This window comes from Larus michahellis, chromosome 3 (assembly GCF_964199755.1).
Source record: "Larus michahellis chromosome 3, bLarMic1.1, whole genome shotgun sequence".
NCBI classification, from domain to species: domain Eukaryota; kingdom Metazoa; phylum Chordata; class Aves; order Charadriiformes; family Laridae; genus Larus; species Larus michahellis.
In genome coordinates, this window is record NC_133898.1 from 127969855 (window position 1) to 127982769 (window position 12915).

A 12915-nucleotide genomic window follows, 5' to 3' on the forward strand; every position below is an offset into this window, starting at 1 on the left:
ACGATCCTGCTTTTGCTGCATCTGGATAGACGTGGAGTCAGGGCTGCCAGCACTAAGACAACACAGGTTCAAAGTGTGTGCAATAAGGACGGAACCTCACCTCCGTGGAGCCTGATGCTCTTGCACCATAGACCTGTCTTGTCCTTGCAGGGGAGGTGTGAAAGGGTGGGAGGAAGGGAAGAGTAAGTTACAAGAGGTGACGTGCTCATCTCCTTTCTTCATACAGCATCTGGGGTTGAGACCCTGAACTCTGCAAGCAGGACGTCCCCCTTGCTTCCGGCTCCTGGACCCATCTCCTGATGTCCTCTCCCCTCCCTGCCTCTGCCGTCCCCAGGTGCTGTGACAGCAGGAGTGGAAGCGCTGCTCCTGCTTGATGCCCGGGTGCTCATGGGCCAGAGCCATCCCATCACAGACCTGGTGCTATTGGGGCAGAGGCTGCTTTTCCCGGCTTGAATAAAGATGAGCAGTTTGGCATTGCAGCGTGTGGGACGTGTGGCTATTCTGTTGTGGTGGAGGGTGTTTTGTGCCTGCTGGCTCTGGTGGTGGTGGTGGGTTGGTGTCAGGAGAAGCACCGGACATGCTGGGGGTCACAAGCATGGCTGTCCCTGGGGTGCTCTTAACTGGCAGTGGCGTGTTGACACTGGTCCTGCCAGTCCCTGCTGGGCCAAGGGCTTTGCTGTGGGTGTGATGGAGGTGCTCTACGGATGGTCCCTCCTGGGAAGTGGGAGGCCTGTCCTGCTCCTGCCGGTCACAGCTGTCCCTTGCCCCTGACAGCCATGGGAATCCCTCACAGGATTCATGTGCAGGGCTGTGCTGGGTGGTGCGTCCCTTGGTTGGGCATGGCCAGGGCCGCCCTCCCAACCAGCCCTAGAGGCCCTGAAGTTCCTCCTTGTCCTGCTCCAGCATGCTGCAGCCCTCCTGGCTGTGGGCCATGTGGGAGATGCGCTGCACCACTACTTGTCTCAGCAGGCAGGAGGAGGAGGAGGAGGTCATGCAGGTCCGGCTCCAGGTGACCTGTGAACTGTGTCCTATTCACTATGGCCCTGAAATGTCCAAATTTATAGTCCCACAGGGAGTAAGCAGGTTGACTTCTTCTCTCTGCCCAGCTGGAGGCAATCTGCGATGACAATGCTCTTCTCCATCAAAGGCTCTGCTCCATCATAGGCTCTGCTCCATCAAAGGCAGTGACCTCTACCTGTCTGCAGAAGCAAATCTCACGCTTTAGGTTCCCTGCGTGGTTCCATACCTGCCTGTGTCTACACACTCGTGTGTGTGTGAGCAACTACTGAACTATCTCATGTTATGGACTATCACATAACTCCTATAAAACCACAAACTCTCTTGATCAAGTCCACACCTCCAAGGCCTAGTAAGTCCCCTAGTCCCACTTCATTTGCATAGTCTCTGTTCACTGTTTGTATCTCTGAGCAGCCATCAGGAAGGTAGCCTTATGCTTGTCACTTCTTGCCATGCCAAATGCAAGGATGAAGCTGTTCTTTTACGTAAACTATTTTGTACAATCCTCCATGGCACTCACCACTTCCTTACCAAGGAAACTGATGGGAAAGGAAGAAAGAAATATTTTATCCTTTCATGGCCCTGCTTGCTACTGGTGTCTCCCCCAACCACTCTGCATTGTCCATCCCAGGCAGTTCCTGCCAAGGCGCCGCAGCACGTGTGCCCGCTGTGAGGTGGGGTGTCACAAGAGGTGTTGCATGAGGATAACGGTGAAGATTGCAACAGCCCCCAGGAGGCACCTCAGCCTCTCCCATTGCTTCAGAGAGGGATCGTCCCCACACAGCTGGGTCGCTTTCTCATTGGCCAAGGGGAGATGGGTCAGCAGGAATAAGCGCACGTCCCACCCCCCAGCAATGGTATAAAACCCAGGCGTTTGAGCCAAAACAGTACTCCTTGCACCCCAGGGCAGCTGGACGCCAGCGATTCCTGTTGGGTTCTTACTGCCTGAACAGCAAGGCCTTCATCAGGTAGGTAATTGCTGGCTCTCTTTCTGGAAAAGTGACCATTCAGCTCCTCTGTTCAATTCCCATCACTCGAGACTCATCTGCATGGCCAGCTGCTGGAAGTATCCATGCATGTAATTAGGCCACCAGAGATGTCTGGGAAAAAAGAATCATTGCAAGACATGCAGAGTGGTACGGAGCTCAGAATTGTTCTTAAGCCAAAGGTAGAGGGAACACCATCTGCTTGAGTTGGAGGTAGGCTCTCTGCAGTTTAGTATCCTGGGCAGAGTGCCCAGGCTTCTGCACCACCTGGGTCTTCCATGTCCTTATCGCCGTGGTGTCCCTCTCCGCAGCCCCGTCCAGACCCGGGACAGGTGTCAGCCATGAAGATCCTGTACCTGCTCTTCTCCATCTTCCTCCTGTTGATCCAGGGTGCTGCAGGTGAGAGGGAAAGAAGGGAGGTGGGGGAGGGGTGAGTGCCCATCAGAGGGGTTTCCCGTGTGCCGCAAAGTCTCCACGTCACTTGCAGTGATGCAAAGGTTAGCGGGGATGGAGGAGAAGGCATTTTCCACATGCCCTTCCAAGAGCACATGGTAGAGCGAGCTCTTGGCAACAGAATCCTGGCTTCTTCTGTGCGTCAGCAAGGGGTTTCCTTTCAGGTTCCAGCCCTGCACCCAGCTGTTCCTCTTTGGGTGTCCCTGGAGGATCTTTTGAGCTGTGCAGGGATGGGAGAGCCCCAGGGGGTTGTTGGCTCTGTGGGTTGCCCGCGGCACAGAGCGGTCCCTTCTGGTCTAGTGCCGCCTCAGCAGCGTGTCCCAACACCTCATTGCCCCAAGGCACGATCCCTGCAAGGGCTGGGCAAGGACTTTCCATCAGAGGTGACTCCAAGGCAAGGGTGCAGCCAGGACAGGGAATTGGGCCGCAGGCAGTGCTCTGCTTGCCAGCTCTGCTGGTCCAGGCAGTGGTGGACATGAAGCTGGGGAGCCACCATGGCTCTTCCTCGACCTCATGACCTCATGCTGTTCCTCCCCATGGTCTGTTCTTGTGTGCACCCACGCTGGTGTGAACGAGTCCTTCTGGGTGAGACATGTTGCCATTGAAGCTGTGGCTATGGTGAGCTTGAAGCTGAGCCCATTTATTGGCCTGAAATGCATGGGGGGGTGTGAGCATTTCTGCAACCACGTGCTGCTAGACCAGATTATCCCTTTAATGTTTTGTGTGTAGCATTCCCCATGGAAACAGGAACCTTCCTTGGATGCAGAATAAGAGGGGGACAGTGCAGTTTTAGGCCCTGCGGCTATGGTTTATCAAGTATTGGGAGATGTCCACCATTTCAATACTGCTGCAAACGGTAAGGTCCTGAGTAAGAACGAGTTTCCTCCTTTCTCCAAACAAATATCCGTTACAAATGTCTTTCTAGCCAATGCCTGGTAAATTCCCTCCTGCATTTCTGCTTTGTGGGAGAGGCCCAAGAAGGAAGGGAAAAGCCCTTGAAGGTCTGGTCCTGCCTGCTGTGGGACTGCATGAGCCCTGGCACACCCAGCACCCGCCAACGCTCCTTCAGTGCTGCGACACTCATTCAGGCTTTGCAGAGGGCTCTCCCAAGCCAGCCAAGAGCAAAGCATGCACTGTCCTTGGACAGTATCGAGCACACGATCCTGCTTTTGCTGCATCTGGATAGACGTGGAGTCAGGGCTGCCAGCACTAAGACAACACAGGTCCAAAGTGTGTGCAATAAGGACGGAACCTCACCTCCGTGGAGCCTGATGCTCTTGCACCATAGACCTGTCTTGTCCTTGCAGGGGAGGTGTGAAAGGGTGGGAGGAAGGGAAAAGTAGAGTTACAAGAGGTGACGTGCTCATCTCCTTTCTTCATACAGCATCTGGGGTTGAGACCCTGAACTCTGCAAGCAGGACGTCCCCCTCACTTCTGGCTCCTGGACCCATCTCCTGATGTCCTCTCCCCTCCCTGCCTCTGCCGTCCCCAGGTGCTGTGGCAGCAGGAGTGGAAGCGCTGCTCCTGCTTGATGCCCGGGTGCTCGTGGGCCAGAGCCATCCCGTCACAGACCTGGTGCTGTTGGGGCAGAGGCTGCTTTTCCCGGCTTGAATAAAGATGAGCAGTTTGGCATTGCAGCGTGTGGGACGTGTGGCTCTTCTGTTGTGGTGGAGGGTGTTTTGTGCCTGCTGGCTCTGGTGGTGGTGGTGGGTTGGTGTCAGGAGAAGCACCGGGACATGCTGGGGGTCACAAGCATGGCTGTCCCTGGGGTGCTCTTAACTGGCAGTGGCGTGTTGACACTGATCCTGCCAGTCCCTGCTGGGCCAAGGGCTTTGCTGTGGGTGTGATGGAGGTGCTCTACAGATGGTCCCTCCTGGGAAGTGGGAGGCCTGTCCTGCTCCTGCCGGTCACGGCTGTCCCTTGCCCCTGACAGCCATGGGAATCCCTCACAGGATTCATGTGCAGGGCTGTGCTGGGTGGTGTGTCCCTTGGTTGGGCATGGCCAGGGCCGCCCTCCCAACCAGCCCTAGAGGCCCTGAAGTTCCTCCTTGTCCTGCTCCAGCATGCTGCAGCCCTCCTGGCTGTGGGCCATGTGGGAGATGCGCTGCACCACTACTTGTCTCAGCAGGCAGGAGGAGGAGGAGGAGGTCATGCAGGTCCGGCTCCAGGTGACCTGTGAACTGTGTCCTATTCACTATGGCCCTGAAATGTCCAAATTTATAGTCCCACAGGGAGTAAGCAGGTTGACTTCTTCTCTCTGCCCGGCTGGAGGCAATCTGCGATGACAATGCTCTTCTCCATCAAAGGCTCTTCTCCATCAAAGGCTCTGCTCCATCAAAGGCAGTGACCTCTACCTGTCTGCAGAAGCAAACCTCACGCTTTAGGTTCCCTGGGTGGTTCCATACCCGCCTGTGTCTACACACTCATGCGTGTGTGAGCAACTACTCACCTTGAGTGTTTGGTGGTGCCTTTCCCTGCCAAGAAGGCAAAACCTTCTCTGCCATTCTTTTTCTGATCGGGCAATGTGGTGAGGCATGTTCAGGTCATCCCTGCCTGCCATGGCCTTTCCTCCCCCTGTGCTCACCTCTCATTATATCGAGCCAGCAGCATTCCCCTTGAGCACCTTTCACCTCTGTAGGGAGAACTTGTTCCACTCCCGCAGGAACTTCTTGGCCCACAACGTCTCAAACAGAGAAAGACTGTCTTTTATCTACAATACATGGCCTTTTCTGTTGTCTGTCATGCGTCGGATGACTGATTGTCTGGGTGAGTCAGTGGTTGTCAGAGCCCAGAACACGCTGAAAGTGAAACTGGGTTTCCTGACTGCAAGAAGGATTGGAAATGTGTCTTGAAACATGAGGAAGGTTCCCGAGACCTCATGTTGTGGTGTGCATGGGGACTGTCCTGGACAAAGCAGGGAGATGCGATTCAAGCAGCAGTGCAGAGATTTCCCAGCCTTTCAGGCTTACACTCACTTGGAAGGTGGCTTTGTACTGACCGTACTAGTCACCAGGGGCCTCCCTCACCAAGTGCCGGGCACCCCCCGGTACATACATTTCCCTCAACTCCAGAACCTGGGTCAGTCCTTGACCCCGGTTTGACTATTGGCATTGCGTTGAGTGTTGGCACGAAGACCTCCTGATGTGTAAACCTTCTCTGCTTTAGCCCTTGGGTAAGGGGAGGCGGAAGTGCAAAACCAAATGCACTAGCAATGCGTAACTGCCTCTGAAAGTCCATCTTGTCTCCCCTTTTTCTCTGTCTCTCCAGAAGTGTAGCTCTCCTCAAGAGTTGAGTCTTGGATGCAAAAGGCCTGAGGGATGACTCCTTCCGAGGGAAGATATTCTGTTTGCCTTCTCCACGTGTCTTTGAAGGTTGCTTTGCTTAATTGTGCAGTAGTCAGGCATTACTTCTCCCATGTGTCCTCTAAGAAAATACAAAGAGAAAAGTGAGAAATAAGACGACGGAAAAACATCAACTGGATTGCCACACAGGCCAATGCTTCCCCAGCTGCTCCCAGGATATCCAAAAGGTGCGTATCTGACAGACATCCTTAGGAACAGGCCACAGAAGACATCACCCTCCGTTACTTGAGATAGCCCCTCTGCAGTTTGGAATATTACTGTGTGCTGTCATCCCCAGGAGATTTAGTCTATCCTTTTCTGCAGCCCTGTGAAGACCCAGGCCAGGTGTCAGCCATGAAGATCCTGTCCCTGCTCTTCCCATTCTTCCTCGTGTTGATCCAGGGTGCTGCAGGTGAGAGGGCGAGAAGGGAGATGGCGTGAGGTGTGAGTCCCCATCAGTAGGAACCTCCTTGTCCTGGGAAGTGAACACTTTTGCCAAAGACAAGGAGGGGAACGTTTTTGCAGTTGTCTCAGAGCTCCTATGTAATGGCATACATCTGGGTGTGGTTACGGCTGTTACCATTTGCAGTGCGTATAGAGGAATCCAGCCCAAAGAAAGGACTTTGTTTCTTCTGAGGTTTAGGGAGGGAATCAGCCCTGGGCTCCAACTCCCGAGATTTGCTGCTGCTCTGGGAGGTGTCTCTGGATGAGCTACTCCTGAAGTCACTGTAGGCACAGGCTACACAGACCATCCTAGGTGTCCAAAATGTGGGCACTCCGGGGCAGAGTTTTCTGAGCGTGATATGCAGTACAGTTTGAGGGCCCTTTGACCTCTTAGACCTCCAATCCATCCCGGTACTGTGTGACTTAGCTGAGAATTTCTGGTGGAGGTTAACAACTTAGAGGGTGGCTGGAGGCCACGGCACAGCCTTCTGCAGCCCTACGGCCAGAGACAGCTAGACACCAGGCCTTTAGCTTAGAACTCTCCAGGATACACTGCTCATGCTGTCCAGTAGCATTGAACCTGAGTGTCCCAAAGCACTATTGTCCCGAGCCATGACCCCTGCAAGGGCTGGGCAAGGGCTTTCCGTCAGAAGTCAGTCAAAGGTGGGGTACTGCCAGGACGGGGATGTCGAATGGGAGAAGTGCCCCGCTTGCCAACTCTGCTGCTCAAGGCAGCGGTGGACACAAAGCTGGGGAGTCAGCGTGACTCTTACTCAGCCTCAGTTTGGTCCTTCCCACAGTCTGTTCTTGTGTGCACCCACTTGAGAGTGAGAGAGTCCTTCTGGGTGAGACACGTTGCCATTGAAGCTGTGGTTATGGTGAGGTTGAAGCTGAGCCCATTTATTGGCCTGAAATGCACGGGGAGTGTCAGACTTTCTGCAACCACATGCCGCTAGACCAGATCAATGTTCTAATAGTTTCTCTGTTCATGACCTTCCATGGCACCAGGAAGTGCAAAATGATGCAGACGACAAGGGGGATTCTGTGTTTTTGGGGGATGCCGTTTCCCCTATAGATTCGTGGGAGTTTGTTCAACATTCAGGCACTGCTGCAAAAGGTAAGTTCTGGAAACAGTTTGCCTCTATTTATATAGTTATTATTGTCTTTCAAGCCAGCTCCTGGTTGGCAGCTTTGTGCATTCATGCCCAGAGGGAAAAGCCAGGGAAAGAAGGGAAAAGTCCTTGTGGGTTTGGACCTGTCTGCTGTTGGTGCTGAAGGAGCCCAAGGTCAGCCAGTGCCTCCCCGCCCTCTTTCAGCCCCATGGAGGCTTGCCCACTGACAATACAGAAAGCTCAGCCTTGTTGTCCAAATGAGAAGGCTGTCCCTTGGGTAGTGTGAGGCACAGGACTCTCCTCTTGATGTCTCTAAAGAGCCTTGGAGCCAAGGCTGCCAACACTACGGAGAGCACAGGGCAAGCCAACTGGAATGGCTGGAGTTTACATCTGTGAGGTTGTCTTATCCCCCTGCACTTGTTTGTCACAGGAGAGGAGGTGGGAGAGAGTGGGAGGAAGGGAAAAGTGAGTTACAACAGGTGACGTGCTCATCTCCTTTCTTCATACAGCGTCTGGGGTTGAGACCCTGAACTCTGCAAGCAGGACGTCCCCCTCGCTTCTGGCTCCTGGACCCATCTCGTGATGTCCTCCCCCCTCCCTCCTCTCCCCGTTTGTGATTGGGCTGCCGTGCCCAGTACTGCTGACTCAGAAAGGCAAGAGCCAGGAGGTTCGGAGAAGGCAGCAAATCCTTATTTGTGGAGCACAAGAGCTTTGTTACAAGGTCCCAGCTCTGGTCCCAGTTGCAGAACCCACCGCAGGAACATTTCCTTAAAGAAACGGGGTGTGAGAGACCCCGGGGGGATGCCACAGCAACCAGGAGAAGTCACACGTGACTCATGATCTCGCTGGAGGAAAATAAATATCTGTACCCAAAAGTCGGGTTTCTGCCTTCCTTCATCTGCATTATGTCTATAGGGAAACCTCATTATCTACTGGGCAGCTTCACTGTAGTATCAGATAAATCCTCCATTTTTACAGACACTTAATTCATTCAGATCTTACCTTCTGCTCCCTGGAGCATGAGGAGGATGAGGACACAGAGGCCAGGCTGGAGTTGCTGGTACCTCAAAATGTCCATCTCAAAAGCTCCTTTTCCTGCTTCTCCCCCTGCCAGAGAAAAAGAAGCATCGCTTCCCTGTTCTGACACCTCTGAGAAGGCTTCCCAGGCCTTCAGCCATGGGTCTTGTGTCATCTTGCCTTGTGTAAGAACCGCTTGGTGCTGTGGTTTGCTGGACGCTTCTTGGGACACACGCACACACACATGCACTGCATCCCTGTTCATTAGTAACCAGCACCAGGCTGCTGCTCTGCCACAAAACGGAACTTCTCCTGCTTCTCTTCAAGAAGCTCTCCCAGTAAAATCCAAGACCAGCCTTCTGGCACTGGGCCCTCTTCTTCTGCTAAGCATGCAGAAGCCATCTTCCACTATTTTCCATGATCGTTATCTTGACACCGTGTCTTGAAATCTCAATGGCGTGTGAGGGGAAAAGGCTGAGAGGCCAGGCTCCACAGCCAAAATCCCCAGCAGGTAACCCCTTGGAGTTGGGGCGACCAGATTGCTCTTCCATACACCTTGGGAGGCAGTTGCCAAGTTGGGCATGCAGCACAGAGCCCTCCTGCCCAAAAAGAGCAGCCACTTTACATAAAATCATAGAATCATAGGATCATAGGGTTGGAAGGGACCTCTGGAGATCATCCCATCCAACCCCCTGCCAGAGCAGGGTCACCTTAGAGCAGGTGGCACAGGAACGCGTCCAGGCGGGGTTGGAATGTCTCCAGAGACGGAGACTCCACCACCTCTCTGGGCAGGCTGTGCCAGTGCTCCGCCACCCTCACAGGAAAGAAGTTCCACCTCATGTTGAGATGGAACTTCCTATGGTCAAGTCTGTGCCCATTACCCCTTGTCCTGTCCCTGGGCACCACTGAAAAGAGCCTGGCCCCATCCTCCTGACACCCACCCTTTCAGTATTTATAAGTGTTGATAAGGTCCCACCTCGGCCGTCTTTTTTCCAGACTGAAGAGACCCAAATCCTTCAGCCTTTCTTCATAAGAGAGATGTTCCAGTCCCCTCATCATCTTGGTAGCCCTTTGCTGACCCCTCTCCAGCAGTTCCCTGTCCCTCTTGAACCGGGGAGCCCAGAAGAACTGGACCAACCACTCCAGGTGTGGCCTCATCAAGGCGGAGTACAGGGGGAGGATGACTCCCTCGACCTGATGGCCACACTCTTCTTGATGCCCCCCAGCATCCATTGGCCTTCTTGGCCACAAGGGCACATTGCTGACCCATGGTCATCCTGTTGTCCACCAGGACTCCCAGGTCTCTTTCCACAGAGCTGCTCTCCAGCAGGTCAGCCCCCCAGCCTGTACTGGTGCGTGGGGTTATTCCTCCCCAGGTGCAGCACCCTACACTTGCCCTTTTCTCGATTGCAAGAAGGGCATCAAACGCATTGGCTTCACAAGCGATGGCTACGTCCATCTTATATTTCTTCACCTTGCATGGCTTTAGGAGGAGACACAGATTTGTTGGATCACCTGGTTTACAGACCTTAACGAGTACCCTGGTGTTCCTCTCACTTTCTCTGAACAGACAGCAGGGAGATAGTGTCATGGTCAGGTGCACAGACATCTTGTTCCAGAAGAAAAGGTTCTTGCAGTGTCTAGAGGTGGGAAGATTTTCAATATTTCACATGTTCTTGCACATCACATGCTAGCTGAGTATTCAATCTGATGAGAAGAGACAAAGAAGGACTCCTTTCTTTTGGGACCAGGCTAGTGCTGGTTGGTGTTTGCACCAACCAGTTACTTTGTGCATCCCAAAGATTTTTCAGCAAGCCACCACAGCCCGTGTGCCTGCTGTGAGGTGGGGTGTCACAAGAGCTGTTGCATGAGGATAACGGTGAAGATTGCAACAGCCCCCAGGAGGCACCTCAGCCTCTCCCATTGCTTCAGAGAGGGATCGTCCCCACACAGCTGGGTCGCTTTCTCATTGGCCAAGGGGAGATGGGTCAGCAGGAATAAGCGCACGTCCCACCCCCCAGCAATGGTATAAAACCCAGGCGTTTGAGCCAAAACAGTACTCCTTGCACCCCAGGGCAGCTGGACGCCAGCGATTCCTGTTGGGTTCTTACTGCCTGAACAGCAAGACCTTCATCAGGTAGGTAATTGCTGGCTCTCTTTCTGGAAAAGTGACCATTCAGCTCCTCTGTTCAATTCCCATCACTCGAGACTCATCTGCATGGCCAGCTGCTGGAAGTATCCATGCATGTAATTAGGCCACCAGAGATGTCTGGGAAAAAAGAATCATTGCAAGACATGCAGAGTGGTACGGAGCTCAGAATTGTTCTTAAGCCAAAGGTAGAGGGAACACCATCTGCTTGAGTTGGAGGTAGGCTCTCTGCAGTTTAGTATCCTGGGCAGAGTGCCCAGGCTTCTGCACCACCTGGGTCCTCCATGTCCTTATTGCCGCGGTGTCCCCCTCCGCAGCCCCGTCCAGACCCGGGACAGGTGTCAGCCATGAAGATCCTGTACCTGCTCTTCTCCATCTTCCTCCTGTTGATCCAGGGTGCTGCAGGTGAGAGGGAAAGAAGGGAGGTGGGGGAGGGGTGAGTGCCCATCAGAGGGGTTTCCCGTGTGCCGCAAAGTCTCCACGTCACTTGCAGTGATGCAAAGGTTAGCGGGGATGGAGGAGAAGGCATTTTCCACATGCCCTTCCAAGAGCACATGGTAGAGCGAGCTCTTGGCAACAGAATCCTGGCTTCTTCTGTGCGTCAGCAAGGGGTTTCCTTTCAGGTTCCAGCCCTGCACCCAGCTGTTCCTCTTTGGGTGTCCCTGGAGGATCTTTTGAGCTGTGCAGGGATGGGAGAGCCCCAGGGGGTTGTTGGCTCTGTGGGTTGCCCGCGGCACAAAGTGGTCCCTTCTGGTCTAGTGCCGTCTCAGCAGCGTGTCCCAACACCTCATTGCCCCAAGGCACGATCCCTGCAAGGGCTGGGCAAGGACTTTCCATCAGAAGTGACTCCAAGGCAAGGGTGCAGCCAGGACAGGGAATTGGGCCGCAGGCAGTGCTCTGCTTGCCAGCTCTGCTGGTCCAGGCAGTGGTGGACATGAAGCTGGGGAGCCACCATGGCTTTTCCTCGACCTCATGCTGTTCCTCCCCACGGTCTGTCCTTGTGTGCACCCACGCTGGTGTGAACGAGTCCTTCTGGGTGAGCCATGTTGCCATTGAAGCTGTGGCTATGGTGAGCTTGAAGCTGAGCCCATTTATTGGCCTGAAATGCATGGGGGGTGTGAGCATTTCTGCAACCACGTGCTGCTGGACCAGATTATCCCTTTAATGTTTTGTGTAGCATTCCCCATGGAAACAAGAAGCGCAATTCAATGCAGAATAACAGGGGGACAGTGCACTTATGGGCATTGCCCATACCCTTCAAGACCTTTTGGGAGATGTTCCGGATTTCAACGCTGCTGCAAAGGGTAAGGTCCTGAGTAGGGAAAGAGTTTCCTTTTTTCTCCAAAAAAATATCCGTTACAAATGTCTTTCTAGCCAATGCCTGGTAAATTCTCTCCTGCATTTCTGCTTTGTGGGAGAGGCCCAAGAAGGAAGGGAAAAGCCCTTGAAGGTCTGGTCCTGCCTGCTGTGGGACTGCATGAACCGTGGCACACCCAGCACCCCCCAACGCTCCTTCAGTGCCGCGACACTCATTCAGGCTTTGTAGAGGGCTCTCCCAAGCCAGCCAAGAGCAAAGCATGCACTGTCCTTGGACAGTATCGAGCACACGATCCTGCTTTTGCTGCATCTGGATAGACGTGGAGTCAGGGCTGCCAGCACTAAGACAACACAGGTCCAAAGTGTGTGCAATAAGGACGGAACCTCACCTCCGTGGAGCCTGATGCTCTTGCACCATAGACCTGTCTTGTCCTTGCAGGGGAGGTGTGAAAGGGTGCGAGGAAGGGAAAAGTAAGTTACAAGAGGTGATGTGCTCATCTCCTTTCTTCATACAGCTTCTGGGTTTGAGACCCTGAACTCTGCAAGCAGGACGTCCCCTTCGCTTCTGGCTCCTGGACCCATCTCCTGATGTCCTCTCCCCTCCCTGCCTCTGCCGTCCCCAGGTGCTGTGACAGCAGGAGTGGAAGCGCTGCTCCTGCTTGATGCCCGGGTGCTCGTGGGCCAGAGCCATCCCGTCACAGACCTGGTGCTGTTGGGGCAGAGGCTGCTTTTCCCGGCTTGAATAAAGATGAGCAGTTTGGCATTGCAGTGTGTGGGACGTGTGGCTATTCTGTTGTGGTGGAGGGTGTTTTGTGCCTGCTGGCTCTGGTGGTGGTGGTGGGGTGGTGTCAGGAGAAGCACCGGGACTTGTTGGGGGTCACAAGCATGGCTGTCCCTGGGGTGCTCTTAACTGGCAGTGGCGTGTTGACACTGGTCCTGCCAGTCCCTGCTGGGCCAAGGGCTTTGCTGTGGGTGTGATGGAGGTGCTCTACGGATGGTCCCTCCTGGGAAGTGGGAGGCCTGTCCTGCTCCTGCCGGTCACAGCTGTCCCTTGCCCCTGACAGCCATGGGAATCCCTC

General features: G+C 54.1%; 1 long non-coding RNA gene across 1 annotated transcript; it reads left to right on the forward strand.

The window, feature by feature from the left end:
* The first annotated feature begins 10438 nt into the window (after positions 1–10438).
* On the forward strand, positions 10439–12567 carry LOC141740155 (uncharacterized). The gene is made up of 4 exons (XR_012585899.1): positions 10439–10507; positions 10837–10924; positions 11697–11823; positions 12352–12567. It is a non-coding gene; the product is annotated as an uncharacterized LOC141740155 (long non-coding RNA).
* Positions 12568–12915: the final 348 nt, after the last annotated feature.